At 42.2% G+C, this 15,220-nt stretch overlaps 1 pseudogene; it reads right to left on the reverse strand.

Annotated features, from left to right (window-relative positions):
* Positions 1 to 2,674: 2,674 nt before the first annotated feature.
* LOC105615807 (mitochondrial import inner membrane translocase subunit Tim23-like) lies at positions 2,675 to 3,520 on the reverse strand (annotated as a pseudogene).
* Between the last annotated feature and the right edge of the window lie 11,700 nt (positions 3,521 to 15,220).

Consider the following 15,220-nt stretch of genomic DNA (forward strand, 5'->3'; position numbering starts at 1 on the left):
GGGAGCTATGGATCATGACACCATGTACTTGCTCCACCTGGAAGAAGGTTGCTAGTTGTTTCATATTCCATACCAGTCAGTCACTGGCTGTGGGCTTCCCTGGAAGGAGGCGACAAGCTCACCAGCATTTTGCAGAATCCAGGAGGGTGACCCCAGTCAGGAAGCCTCTGTAAGTGGCTGAGAACCAAACTCCATAACAGTAGGGAGAGGATGGGAATCTTGCCAGGACCCCAACAGCCTCTGCCACAGCATACAAAATATCTATCTTGTATAGTCATTTGTTTATGGCAGGGATGCCCTAGAACTCTAGGGCCATTAAGCTAAAGATCTTTGTGTGAAGGAAATTATTGGAAATATAGGGCAAGGGTCAACAAATATTTGCTATAAAGGGCCAGATAATAAATATTTTAGACACTGTGGTCCAGATGGTCTTTGTTGCAACTACTCAACTTTGTTGCTTTAGCATAAAAACTGCCATAGACAATGTATCAACAAATGGGCAAGGCTATATTCCAATAAACCTTTATTTACAAAATCAGATGGAGGCCTCAATTTGGCCCACAGACTGTAGTTTGCTGACTTCTGATATAAGGGATAGAGCAGGAAATAATCATTCATGTTTCCAATGTTTCTCCCCTCTGCAAATAGAATTAATTTTTCCTTTCAAATAAAAAGCTTATAACTAATATATTTTCCAATTTTGGTTAAGAATATAGGCCTTGAGGGACTTCCCAGTTGATCTAGTGGTTAAGACTCTGTACTCCTGCAGAGGACACAGGTTTAATCCCTGGTTGGAGAACTAAGATCTCTTTTAAAAAAGAGAGAGAGAGAGAGCGAGAGCGTAGGCCTTGCAATTAAGAAGATTGGGATTCCACTTTTACCACTCTCTAGTCCATCAGTTTCACAAGGTCATGTTGAGGAATAAATAAGGAAAAGTATCAAATGCACTTTTAGTATGGTGGTTAGCACTTAGTGCTTAATAAATAATACTTTGCTATCATCATTGTCGTTTCATCCCATAGGATATTATTTTATAGCTAATTCCTGGCATATATCACTATTTTTATTCGATGTCTGATTTACTTCTGAGATACGAGATTGAACATAAAGTTTTGCAGAATCAGTATAACTACACAAGGGAAGGTCTCTTTGCTTACATCAGGCTGACCCACCCCAACATGCTTCCTGATCCTTGTCTTCTCCTCTCTTTGCTTGGCAGAGAGAGATGGAAAAAAGATTTATAAAACAGATCCTCTGGAGATTGAATTAAGGTTGTGGAGGAATTCTAATGGGTGGGATTCTGGTTGCAAATCTGACCTATAAATGGATCCTATTTTCTGTAACAAAGAACTAAAAAGGTGACCTGACATAGTACCTGGACTTGGCCCCTCCCAGGATCACCAACTCCCCCCAGTTGTTCATTGAATGCCTTATACCTTTGGGTGTAAGTCAAAACAACTTTCACTTGTTTCGTTTAAATTCCATTAAAGGATAGAGGCAAGCCTTGGACTGGGGGCTTGATTTAAAACAGAGCTGTCTCTCGCTGTTTCTCAGGCAGGAAAAATGTGAGCAGAAATTACTCCTGTCTCTAAGGAGCCTGTGGAGTTGGCCTCTGTTCCAGAGAAGATGCTGGAAGGCTTGGTGTTGCTGATGCGGATTCATTGAGAAAAGCGTACTCCTCAGAGGTAAGCTATCCATCATTTCTCAGCCGCTGGGCTTTTGCTTCCCAGACAACTGCATAATGTCCAGGTTGGACAGACAATGCTGCATCAGCCCAGGGGAAACAAATGGCACCCCTTCGGTATATTGAATGGATTGAACCATCCAAGGGAATCTGTTTTATGAAATCATTTGGCTTACTGAACAACCTCACATTACAGACAAATAAAATCCTATAGCAAAGGAGCCAAACCTGCTTTTTAGTTATTTTTCCAGAAGTAGAGCCATTCATTGCCAGAGAAAGTTCAGCCTCATGATAATGGGGAACACTGGTCTGTGAAAGCGCTGCACTGGGAGTGTCCTTTGCGTTTCAAATAAAGTTCCAGTTCCTCCTCATGGCTGTAAACACCTCAGTCTGATGCTACTGGCTTCTTTAGCCGCAGGCTTCAGCCCCATTGGCCTTCCCTTTGTCCCTTAAATTTGTCAAGTGTACGCCATTCTAAAGACCGTGCACTTGCTGTTTCCCTCCCTAGAAGACCCTTTACTGGGTCTTCCCAAGACTGATTCTTTGTGATCACTGATTAAACACCGATGTTGCTTTCTTGGGAGAGTTCTTTTTTTTTTTTTTTTTTTTCTATTTTCACCCTTTATTGGGAATACAGAGCAATATTACAGTCTTGAATCATTAAATGAACAAACGTGGCTGATACAGTATTGACAAGCAGGCCTGAATTCTGGGATTAAGTGGTTTTCCAGAAGTGGGTGGGAGCAAAAACAGGTGCGAGATCTTCTTAAGAGAACCACATCACTCAGCCGCCAAAGGGTGTTTTGTCTTCAACTCAGTAGTGGCTGGAAGGAGCGCCAGTCCTGGTCAACCATCCATGATCTTCATCACAGCAAACTGGAATCTCTAGTTTTTCAAATTAGTTGTAGATAGAAGAGTAAATGCCTCCAGACTGACTTATAAGCTGATCTGACTGCTAAAGTGTCCTCCGTTTGTAAACTAGCAGAATCTTCAGAGTGATTGTTGGAGCACAGAGCCTTTCATCTGTTCCCAGTTATTGTATAGAGCGTAGAGGCTCCTAAGCGTTAGTCCTGCTAGACCACCTCCTGCTGACCCTCAAAGGCCGCCTGTACATTTATACAACATGCCTGTCATAGTTCCAGCTGCTACTGTGTTAAGGTCATCTTCTGCACCTCTTGTTTTCTCGATAATGACACCAAATGCACTATAAAGCAAAGCCGGAGAACCTAGGGTATTAGCCCAAAGTGCCCCTTGCCTAGTCACCATATTCAAGATCTGTACATTTCTTGGTTTGGACCAGGCCATGTTCTGGGTTTCCTTCAATCCTAGCCGTAGATCATTCATCGACCCAAATGCGGCCCCTGTCATACAACATCCTCCAATGGTAAAGAAGGCCAGTTCAAACCTGCCCCGGGTTTTATTAGCTCCAGTTGGTAAAAAACTTATCTGTATCCTGTACGAGATACCGTGGATCCACATTTAAATAAGGAGTCAGAGGGTTCATACCAATTAGCGGGACTCCAGCCAAATCCGCGTGCGAGTAGCCTGCTCCGCCGGCTGCGAAAAAGCCGGCCAACCCCCCAGTGGTTTTGTTGCCACTACCTCCGCCGCCCTGCGCGGTGTCGCAGCCCGTCTCGCCACGGCCTCAGGCCGAGATAGTCTGCTCGGCCAGCCGTCGCTCCTCGGTAACAGCGGGGAGACCCGCGTTACCACCGGCTCCTTCACACGCTGACCTCTTGGGAGAGTTCTTTGCTGACAACTCACTCCTTCTCCAGAGGCATCCACATCACTCTCTGATATATCATCCTGAATTGTTACCTTCATTGAACTTCTCATTATCTAAGACTCTCTTATTTACTTGTTTGATTCTCTCTTTTAAAGTATACGTTTCACGAGAGGTTGTTCTTTCTCCCTCTGTCTTCGGCTTCTAGACAACGCCTGCCACAAGGTGACTCTTAATTAGTATTTTCTGAAAGAATGAATTAAATGCATCAGATGTCAGAACCATGTTCCAAATGAGTCCTGTAAATATTGGAAAGTTTCATATTCGTGTCAGTTTTCTTGAAATGGACAGAATGGAGAATATTAAAGAATTTATATACTTCTGTTTTATGACTCTAAGGGGCATTTTCTTTTCACTGACTTCAAATTTTGCTGGCCATACAGAAAATATTACAATACTGGAATCAGGTCTTAGCGCTCCGTGTCTTTCTCTGTGGCTAAAAATCACTGAAGGATTTCAAGAAATCTGTTTTTGTGACATCACAGAAAGTTTATTTTCATTTGATGTAAATACAATTCATGTGAATAGTTAAAGCAGAGGGTAAACTAAAACCACTGGCCCTGAAAATTCTCAGATATGCGATACAAATATTACTTTTCCTGCATCGTCAGCAGATGACTTTGCATTGAGAAGTGATCTTTAGTGATAATAGTGAAATATGGCATGCTCACCTGAGTTCATGTCAATAACATTTAAGAAATCACCAGCTTCAACTTCGATTTAAATTTTTTTGAAGAGGATAGAAAATCTCTCCTACCACATATCTCTCCACGCAGCATCGGGCCTGTCATTTATCTTGAAGATTACACTTTTATCAGCAGGATGTTAAATTCTTCTTCCTAGAAGACTATACTTGTCTCGCCCGATTGCTCATTTCTGTGCTGAGATCACATGCTGTGTGCTGTTGCTTAATATTATTTGGCCAGTCTGTTCATTCACACTTCATTCCATGCACATAGCAGTATGTATAATTTTCAAAACCCAAAGAAACATTTTTATCTGTATATTTCATTTTTGCTCACAAATATTTATCAAGTGTCTGCTATGTCCAGCACTTTGGGGAATAGGAGAGTAGACAACATGGACCCTGCCCTGATTTATGTTTCATATTAGGTGTTACAAGCATTCATTAAACCTCTACTGTTTACTAGGTATCAGCTGGACACTTCCTTTAATTATGTCGTCTATTTCTAAAAACCATCATGCTTTATATAGGTGTCCAAATCTGGCAGATGGAAAAACTGAAGGTTAAAGGTTCTTGCAATTTTCCCAAGATTAAATTTATGTCAAAGTTAGTACTCAAAATTAGTTTTCTGATTCCAAGTCCAGTGTCTACTGCAGAAAGACAAATGATACTCGTGCATGTGTGCCAAGTCACTTTGGTTTTGTCCAACTCTTTGCAATCCTATGGACTGTAGCCCACCAGGCTCTTCTGTCCATGGGATTCTCTAGGCAAGAATATTGAAGTGGGTTGCGTGCCCTCCTCCAGGGGATCTTCCAGATCCAGGGATCAAGCCTGCGTCTCTTAAGTCTCCTGCACTCTTCAGGCAGGTTCTTTACCACTAGCGCCATCTGGAGCATTCGTGAAATGACTATAGTACAAAGCAGATGTCTTTAAATACTGCAGGGGAAGAGGAAGGATTACTTCCATATCTCCACTTTAAGGACATGAATGTATTGGGTTTCTCCAGAGAAACAAAACCAGAAGACTATTAATTTATTCATTATCAGGATTTGTCTCACACAGTTAAGGAAGCTGACAAGTTCTCAGATTCGCAATGGGCAAGCTCATGACTTAGCAGAGCCGAAGGCTTGAGTTTCAGATGAACGCCAACAAGCCTGATAGCCAGGTAGAGCTGATCTGGCTGAAGGAAGGGAAAATCTGAAGGCAGGAAAAACCCTTTGTCTTAGTTCAAGACAAAGAGTAGTTCACTTAGTCTTATTCATGGCCTCACTGATTAGATGCTGCCCATTCACATTCAGTTCAGTTCAGTCGTTCAGTCGTGTCCAAATCTTTGTGACCCATGAACCACAACATGCCAGGCCTCCTGTCCATCACCAACTCCCGGAGTTTACCCAAACTCATGTCCATTGAGTTGATGTTGCCCTCTAACCATCTCATCCTCTGTCGTCCCCTTCTCCTGCTGCCTTCAATCTTTCCCAACATCAGGGTCTTTTCAAATGAGTCAGCTCTTCTCATCAGGTGGCAAAAATATTGGAGTTTCAGCTTCAACATCAGTCCTTCCAATGAATACCCAGGACTGATCTCCTTTAGGATGGACTCGTTGGATCTCCTTGCAGTCCAAGAGACCCTCAAGAGTCTTCTCCAACACCAAGGTTCAAAAGCATCAATTCTTTGGCACTCAGCTTTCTTTATAGTCCAACTCTCACATTCATACATGACTACTGGAAAAAAACATAGCTTTGACTAGACAGACCTTGCCAGCAAAGTAATGTCTCTGCTTTTTAATATGCTGTCTAGGTTGGTCATGACTTTCCTTCCAAGGAGCAAGCGTCGTTTAATTTCATGGCTGCAGTCACCATCTGCAGTGATTTTGGAACCCCCCCAAAAATGTCAGCCACTGTTTCCACATCTATTTGCCATGAAGTGATGGGACCAGATGCCATGATGTTAGTTTTCTGAATGTTGAGCTTTAAGCCAACTTTTTCACTCTCCTCTTTCACTTTCATCAAGAAGCTCTTTAGTCCTTCTTCACTTTCTGCCATAAGGGTGGTGTCATCTGCATATCTGAGGTCATTGATATTTCTCCCAGAAAACTTGATTCCAGCTTATGCTTCTTCCAGTCCAGCAGTTCTCATGATGTACTCTGCATATCCGTTAAATAAGCAGGGTGACAATATACAGCCTTGATGCAGTCCTTTTCCTATTTGGAACCAGTCTGTTGTTCCATGTCCAGTTCTAACTATTTCTTCCTGACCTGCATACAGGTTTCTCAAGAGGGAGGTCAGGTGGTCTGGTATTCCCATCTCTTTCAGAATTTTCCACAGTTTATTGTGATCCACACAGTCAAAGGCTTTGGCATAGTCAACAAAGCAGAAATGGATGTTTTTTTGGAACTCTTTTGCTTTTTCGATGATCCAGTGGATGCTGGGAGAAGGCAACGGCACCCCACTACAGTTCTCTTGCCTGGAAAATCCCATGGTTGGAGGAGCCTGGTAGGCTGCAGCCCATGGGGTCGCACAGAGTTGGACACGACTGAAGTGACTTAGCAGCAGCAGTAGCAGTGGATGTTGGCAATTTGGTCTCTTGTTCTTTTGCCTTTTCTAAAACCAGCTTGAACATGTGGAAATTCACTGTTCACGTATTGCTGAAGCCTGGCTTGGAGAATTTTGAGCATTACTTTACTAGCATGTGAGATGAGTGCAACTGTGTGGTAGTTTGAGCATTCTTTGGCATTGCCTTTCTTTGGAATTGGAATGAAAACTGACCTTTTCCAGTCCTGTGGCCACTGCTGAGTTTTCTAACTTTGCTGACATATGGAGTGCAGCACTTTCACAGCATCATCTTTTAGGATTTGAAATAGCTCTACTGGAATTCCATCACCTCCACTAGCTTTGTTCATAGTGACACTTCCTAAGGCCCAGTTGACTTCACATTCCAGGATGTCTGGCTCTAGGTGAGTGATCACACCATCGCGATTATCTGGGTTGTGAAGATCTTTTTCGTATAGTTCTTCTGTGTATTCTTGCCACCTCTTCTAATATCTTCTGCTTCTTTTAGGTCCATACCATTTCTGTCCTTTATTGAGCCCATCTTTGCATGAAATGTTCCCTTGGTATTTCTCATTTTTTTGAAGAGATCTCTAGTCTTTCCTATTCTATTGTTTTCCTCTATTTCTTTGCACTGATCGCTGAGGGAGGCTTTCTTATCTCTCCTTACTATTCTTTGGAACTCTGCATTCAAATGGGTATATCTTTCCTTTTCTCCTTTGCTTTTTGCTTCTCTTCTTTTCCCAGCTATTTGTAAGGCCTCCTTAGACAGGCATTTTTCTTTTTTCATTTCTTTTTCCTGGGGATGGTCTTGATCCCTGTCTCCTGTACAATGTCACAAACCTCTGTCCATAGTTCATCAGGCACTCTATCAAATCTATTTTCTTAAATCTATTTCTTACTTCCACTGTATTATCATAAGGGATTTGATTTAGGTCATACCTGAATGGTTTAGTAGTTTTCCCCACTTTCTTCAATTTCAGTCTGAATTTGGCAATAAGGAATTTATGACCTGAGTCACAGTCAGCTTCTGGTCTTGATTTTGCTGTCTGTACGGAGCTTCTCCGTCTTTGGCTGCAAAGAATGTAATCAATCTGATTTCAGTGTTGACCATCTGGTGATGTCCATGCGTAGAGTCTTCTCTTGTGTTGTTGGAAGAGGGTGTTTGCTATGACCAGTGCGTTCTCTTGGCAAAACTCTATTGGCCTTCGCCGTACTTCATTCTGTACTCCAACGCCAAATTTACCTGTTACTCCAGGTATTTCTTGACTTCCTACTTTTGCATTCCAGTGCCCTATAATGAAAAGGACATCTTCTTTGAGTGTTAGTTCTAAAAGGTCTTATAGGTCTTCATAGAACCATTCAACTTCAGCTTTTTCAGCATTACTGGTTGGGGCATAGGCTTGGATTACCGTGATACTGAATGGTTTGCCTTGGAAAGGAACAGAGATCATTCTTTCATTTTTGAGATTGCATCCAAGTACTGCATTTCAGACTCTTTTGTTGACCATGATGGCTACTCCATTTCTTCTGAGGGATTCCTGCCCGCAGTAGGAGATATAATGGTCATCTGAGTTACATTCACCCATTCCACATTAGGGGGGCATTACTCAGTCTACCCATTCAGAGGTTAATTTTTTTCTTATGTAATATTTTTTCTGAACTTTGCATATAATTTTTTTTTAGTGGAAGGAAAATTGCTTTACAATGTTGCATTAGTTTCTGCAATACAACAACATGAATCAACCCTAAGTAATGGCCATAAACCATGAGTTTCATATATCCACTTCCTCCTGAGCCTCTCTCCCACCCCACCTCCACCCCACCATTCTAGGTTGTCAGAGAGCACTGGGCTGAGCTCCCTGTGTTATCCAGCAACTTCCTGCTGGCTATCTCTTTTACTCATGGTAATGTATGTATGTCAGGGCTTTCCTGGTGGCTCAGTGGTAAAGAATCTGCCTGCAATGCAGGAGACTCGGGTTCGATCCCTGGGTCAGGAAGATCCCCTGGAGGAGGGCATGGCAACCCACTCCAGTATTCTTGCCTGAAGAATCCCTATGGACAGAGAGACCTGTTGGTCTGCAGTTCATAGGGTCGCACAGAATTGGACACGACTGAAGCGACAAAGGAGCAGCAGCTGCAGCAGTATATATATGTCAAGGCTACATCCAGAAACACGCTCACTTCCAGAATAATGTTTGACCAAATGTCCAGGCACTGCGTGGTCCAAACTGACAGGCAAAATTCTCTATCACAGTGGGTTTTTGTCCTCCTCTCTCTTGATATGAGTTAGTTGCTTCTGCATTGAAATTCTTATGTTGATATTTTTGTCGTTGTTGTCCTGATTGAGCCAGATGCATGATTTTGCTTGTTCTGCCCTGCCCAGCATCCACTCTTTTTTCACACCGGTTCCTGATATCCTTTTAGGAAATTACCTCTTTTCATGTACCTCTTCTCAGGGGCTCTAGACATCTAGGTGCCTCACTTTACTTGCAGGGCAGACACGTGACCCACGCTAATTTCAGCAGCCCCTCTCTGGCAGTGTGAATCTTAAATAGAGCAACACAAAGGGGAAAATGATGGGGTACATATGTCAGTGGCAGAGGCTCTTTGAGTAGTTCCTGCAGCTTATATGCCTGCAGCTGCCAGGTTTTAAGCCTTGTTCTTTACCATCAGCATCCTTCAAATAAATTTCCTTTTTTTTTTTTCTTGTTAGCTACATTTATTTTTGTTGCTTACCGTGAAAGTACTCTATTCCTTATAAAAGCCTTACATGATTCTCTACCCTTTTGTGTCTAGTCTCAGTGGGGCTGAACATCAACTGTTTTAGATTCGCCACTGGGATGGATTTCCCAAAAGATTAAGTATTCATCGGAAGCCTGGACTACCACGGAGAAGAGCAAAGCTGTTTTTTGAAGTGCTTTCATTTTTGCATTGTCAATTTTGGCTTCCTTTGACTCCTGTGGTCCCCACATTCTGAGACCGGGACTAAAGCCATTATTTTTGCTTAATCTTAAAATCTTCTTATAATACTCACTTTTCAAGTGGGAGTCCTGCAGTTATTCAACCTTCCACGTTGCCTGCTTTCACAAGGAGTGAAGCAGCTGATTATGCACCACTTTCTCCACCACTTTGGTGGAGTCTCCATATAGGAAGGCTTCATTACCAAGCCTCTCCATCTCAGATGAAGGAGCGAAGACCCCAAGAGTCTAAGTGACTAGATGGAGACTTAACAGCAATGGAAGAGGACCCAGGAGCTAAACTCAAAGCTTTCCCCTTTGTTGGCTTTAATGACTTGGCCCTGTAGTGTTGATCTCTGTCCCTCTGTCTTTCAAAAGTTGACCTGCCCCGCTCATAGATTGCTCTGGTGTGTCTCCAGCTCTGACTCCGGCATTGATACCCATGAATGCATTCCAGAACTAGATCGGGAACATGGACCAGGAATCAGAAACATCTGCTTAGAAAACCATGTCATTCCTGCCATTTCTCTTATTATTCCACTTTGCCTTGGCAGATGAGAATGGGCTCCTTTGACAGTTTCATGTGGCACCTTTAGAGCCTTGCTGCTGCTGCTGCTGCTGCTGCTGCTAAGTCTCTTCCTTCAGTCGTGTCCGACTCTGTGCGACCCCATAGATGGCAGCCCACCAGGCATTCCCATCCCTGGGATTCTCTAGGCAAGAATACTGGAGTGGGTTGCCTTTTCCTTCTCTAATGCATGAAAGTGAAAAGTGAAAGTGAAGTCGCTCAGTCGTGTCCGACTCTTAGCGACCCCATGGACTGCAGCCTAGCAGGCTCCTCCGTCCCTGGGATTTTCCAGGCAAGAGTACTGGAGTTGGGTGCCATTGCCTTCTCCACCTTTAGAGCCTTACATATCCCCAAATCACCATCTGGGTTCTTCCCGTTGCTATCACATGGATCTCACCATGGCTGCTTTTCCGTATTTAGCCTCTCATACCTCTGTGCTCCTGTTTGAACAGTGTCATACTCAGCACAGTCTCATCCTTACTTTTAATAAAGCGTGTAGAGTGTGTCACGTGTAAACCTTCAGCTCTGACAGTCACGTCAGCAAACATCCAACGTTACTTTATATAACCCCAAACTGCTTTGTTATTCTTCTTACAGTTCATGCCTCAGTGACTGTTTTAAATTCTCTGCTGTATTACATAAACCTGTTCAGACACTTAACCCTTATATCCACTGGGCATCACATATTGCTAAGGTCAGAATTTTCCTTTCTGTGAGATTGTGCAGTTTTACTCCTTAAGCAATGTCATGTGCTTAGGGTTCAGGCTTTAAAAATATTCAGGTGAGCTTGCCTTCCTTATTATGGCAACCGAACATTTTCACAGGTCTGCAGGAGCAATTCACAGATTTTTCTGACCCATTCAGAAAATGAATGAATCAGGTGCTTAAAAGTCAGTACTTCTTTTTAAAAATTTTGTGAGAGTATAGTTCCTTTACCATGTTGTGCTATTTTCTGCTATAAAGCAAAGTGAATTAGCCGTACATATGCATATCTCCCCTCTCTTTTGGATTTCCTTCACGTTTAAGTCAGTACTTCTCCATTGCACCCTTCTCACCCTTGGCTCAGATCTAATTGCATTTATAATACATTTATCCTTTTAGAGTATAAATTTGTGTTGTGTCTTCATTTTCAGAGAATACTTTTGGCATTTAAAGTCAAGCATATGAAGCACTTTCATATGAACGTTTTTAACAACCAGACTTAACTCAGCATAATTTTTATTTTTATGTTCCCCAAACAGGAATGACTTCTCCTCAACTCTACATTTCTGTTCTTGTAATAATGGTTGGAAAATACCATTTTTTGGAAGTGAATGTAGGAGGTCAGAAGGTGTCTACGTTTCACAAATTTGTCTAATCCCTTGTAGAGCTTCACACTAAGATTATGGTAATCCCATCTTCTCTTTTTCGAGGTTAATTCTTCCTTCTTTCTCTGACCCCTTGAATTGCATTCAGTACCCCCTTTGATTACTCCTTTGATCTCCCTTTCTTACCTAACAAATGAAGCCCAGCTTCTCTCTGACTGCAAATGTGCTCAGGGTTCTTCTTATCAAAAAATGGACTTCTTTCAACTGTATTAATGTTCCTGCTCTCATTTTTCACTCACCACCCAAACTTTGAACCTTTAGTTTCAATTTGTAAGTTTATTTCATGACCTCCTATTCATCCCTGGGCTTCCCTGATAGCTCAGTTGGTAAAGAATCCGCCTGCAGGAGACCCTGGTTTGATTCCTGGGTCGGGAAGATCCCCTGGAGAAGGGATAAACTACCCACTCCAGTATTCCTGGGCTTCCCTTGTGGTTCAGCTGGTAAGGAATCCACCTGCAATGTGGGAGATCTGGGTTTGATCCCTGGGTTGGGAAGATACCCTGGTGAAGGAGAAGGCTCCTTACTCCAGTATTCTGGCCTGGAGAATTCCATGGACTATAGTCCATGAAGTCGTGAAGAGTCAGACACAACTGAATGACTTTCGCTTCACTTCATCCCTGATGAATAGTTTATATGAATAGTTTGTAAGAGACTCAGCCATCACTGCTCCACTACAACTGTAGGGATGGGTGGTTGAATCTGTCAAGAGGCGGGAGTGACATTTGAGCTTGAGCTCAGTGTGGGGCAGGGCATGCCGAGAGAGGAAAGGGTGAGGAGAAAAGCTGGAGGCAGGACTGAAAAGCTCCATTTGCCAAGTGCGATGGTTGGACTTGCAGATAGGAAAACAAGTTTAGTTGATAGCAAGTTTTCATTTGGTAAGTTAGAGAAGAGTGAAAGCAAAGCAAAACTTTGATGGACTACACAGAGAAAAATGAGCAGAGACCTCAGCCCTATTTTTCCCTCTGTCATTGCTCTTTCCAAGATTTCCCAGCATCCAAGCTCTGATTAGTATCTCCATCCCCAGGCACAATGGACCAGTGCACAAGTCTCAGCAACATTTTACAGGTTACCTTTTAGGCAGATTCTTGGTTTAGCCAGAAGTCCTAGTCATGGTCTACAGAGTCCTCTGGTTTAGTTTTATTTCGTATCATTACATATTTATTAGAATGGCCGATATTCAGAACCGTGATAACACCAAATGCTGGTGTGGCTATGGAGCAACAAGAAACTCTTATTCATTGCTGATAGGAATCCAAAATGGTACAGCCACTTTGGAAGACAGTCTGGAGGCCTCTTACAAAACTAAACATACTCTTTTATTTATTTAGTTTTGAATTAATTTTTATCGGAGTATAGTTGCTTTAAATGCTGTGTTAGTTCCTAATGTCCAGCAAAGTGAGTCATATATCTTTTTTGGATATCCTTCACATTTAGGTCACCGCAGAGCACTGACCAGAGTTCCTTGAACTACATAGTAGGTCTTCATTAGTTACCTGTTTTGTGGTTGCTGTTGGTGTGTCACTAAGTCATGTCTGACTCTTTGCAAAGCTATGAGCTGCAGCACGACAGGCCCCTCTGTCCTCCACTAGCTCCCAGAGTTTGCTCAAATTCGTGTCCATTGAGTCAGTGATACTATCTAACCATTTCATCCTCTGCTGCGCCTTTCTCCTTTTGCCTTCAATCTTTCCCAACATCAGGATCTTTTCCAGTGAGTCAGCTCTTTACATCAGGTAGCCAAACTATTGGAGCTTTAGCATCAGTCCTTCCAGTGAATATTTATGGTTAATTTCCTTTAGGATTGACTGGTTTGATCTGCTTGCAGTCCAAGGGATTCTCAAGAGTCTTCTCCAGCACCACAGTTTAAAAGCATCAGTTCTTCAATGCACAGCTTGTTTTTATGGTCCAGCTCTCACATCCATACATGACTACTGAAAAACCATAGCTTTGACTAGACAGGCCTTTGTTGGCAGTGGTATCTCTGCTTTTTAATATGCTCTCTAGGTTGGTCATAGGTTTCCTTTCAAGGAGGAAGTGTCTTTTAATTTGATGGCTTCAGTCACCACCTACAGTGATTTTGAAGCCCAAGAAAATAAAGTCTGTCACTGTTTCCACTTTTCCCCCTTCTATGTGCCATGAAGTGATGGGACTGGATGCCATGGTCTTTATTTTTGAATGTTGACTTTCAAGCCAGCTTTTTCACTCTCTTTTTCAGTCTCATCAAGAGGCTCTTTAGTTCCTCTTCACTTTCTGCCATTAGAAGGGTATCATCTGCATAAGTGAAGTTGTTATTTCTCTCAACAGTTTTGATTCCAGCTTGTCATTCAACCAGCCCAGCATTTCACATGATATACTCTGCATATAAATTAAATAATCAGGGTTACAGTATATAGCCTTGTTATATTACTTTCCCAATTTAGAACTAGTCTGTTATTTCATGTAAGGTTCTAATTGTTGCTTCTTGACCTGCATTGCTTCTTGATTCTACTACACATGGACATCACCAGATGGTCAATACCAAAATCAGATTGATCATATTCTATGCAGCCAAAGATGGAGAAGCTCTATACAGTCAGCAAAACAAGACCAGGAACTGACTGTGGCTCAGATCATAAACTCCTTATTGCCGAATACAGACTTAAATTGAAGAAAGTAAGGAAAACCACTAGACCATTCAGGTATGACCTAAATCAAATCCCTTATGATTATACAGTAGAAGTGACAAATAGGTTCAAGGGATTAGTTCTGATAGATAGAGTGCCTGAGGAACTGTGGACAGAGGTTTGAGACATTGTACAGGAGGCAGTGATCAAGACCATCCCCAAGAAAAAGCAATGCAAAAAGGCAAAATGGTTGTCTGAGGAGGCCTTACAAATAGCTGTGAAAAGAAGAGAAGTGAAAAGCAAAGGAGAAAAGGAAAGATATACCCATTTGAATGCAGAGTTCCAAAGAATAGCAAAGAGAGATAAGAAAGCCTTCCTCAGTGATTAGTGCAAAGAAATAGAGGGAAACCAATAGAATGGGAAAGACTAGAGATCTCTTCAATAAAATTAGAGATGCCAAGGGAACATTTCATGCAAAGATGGGCTCGATAAAGGACAGAAATGGTCTGGACTAACAGAAGCAGAAGATATTAAGAGGTGGCAAGAGTACAGAGAAGAACTATACAAAAAAGATCTTCATGACCCACAATGCAAAGTCAAGTGGGTCTTAGGAAGCATCAGTACAAAAAAAGCTAGTGGAAGTGATGGAATTCCAGCTGAGTTATTTCAAATCCTAAAAGATGATGCTGTGAAAGTGCTGCACTCAATATGCCAGCAAATTTGGAAAACTCAGCAGTGGCCGAAGGACAGGAAAAGGTCAGTTTTCATTCCAATCTCAAAGAAAGGCAATGCCAAAGAGTGTCAAACTGCCACACAGTTGCACTCATATCACATGCTAGAAAAGTAATGCTCAAAATTCTCCAAGCTAGGCTGCAACAGTATGTGAACCGTGAACTTCCAGATGTTCAAGCTGGTTTTAGAAAAGGCAGAGGAACCACAGATCAAATTACCAACATCTGATGGATCACTGAAAAAGCCAGAGAGTTCCAGAGAAACATCTACTTCTGCTTTATTGATTATGCCAAAGCCT

The sequence above is a fragment of the Ovis aries genome, chromosome 7, assembly GCF_016772045.2.
Source record: "Ovis aries strain OAR_USU_Benz2616 breed Rambouillet chromosome 7, ARS-UI_Ramb_v3.0, whole genome shotgun sequence".
In the NCBI taxonomy this organism is placed as follows: Eukaryota; Metazoa; Chordata; class Mammalia; order Artiodactyla; family Bovidae; genus Ovis; species Ovis aries.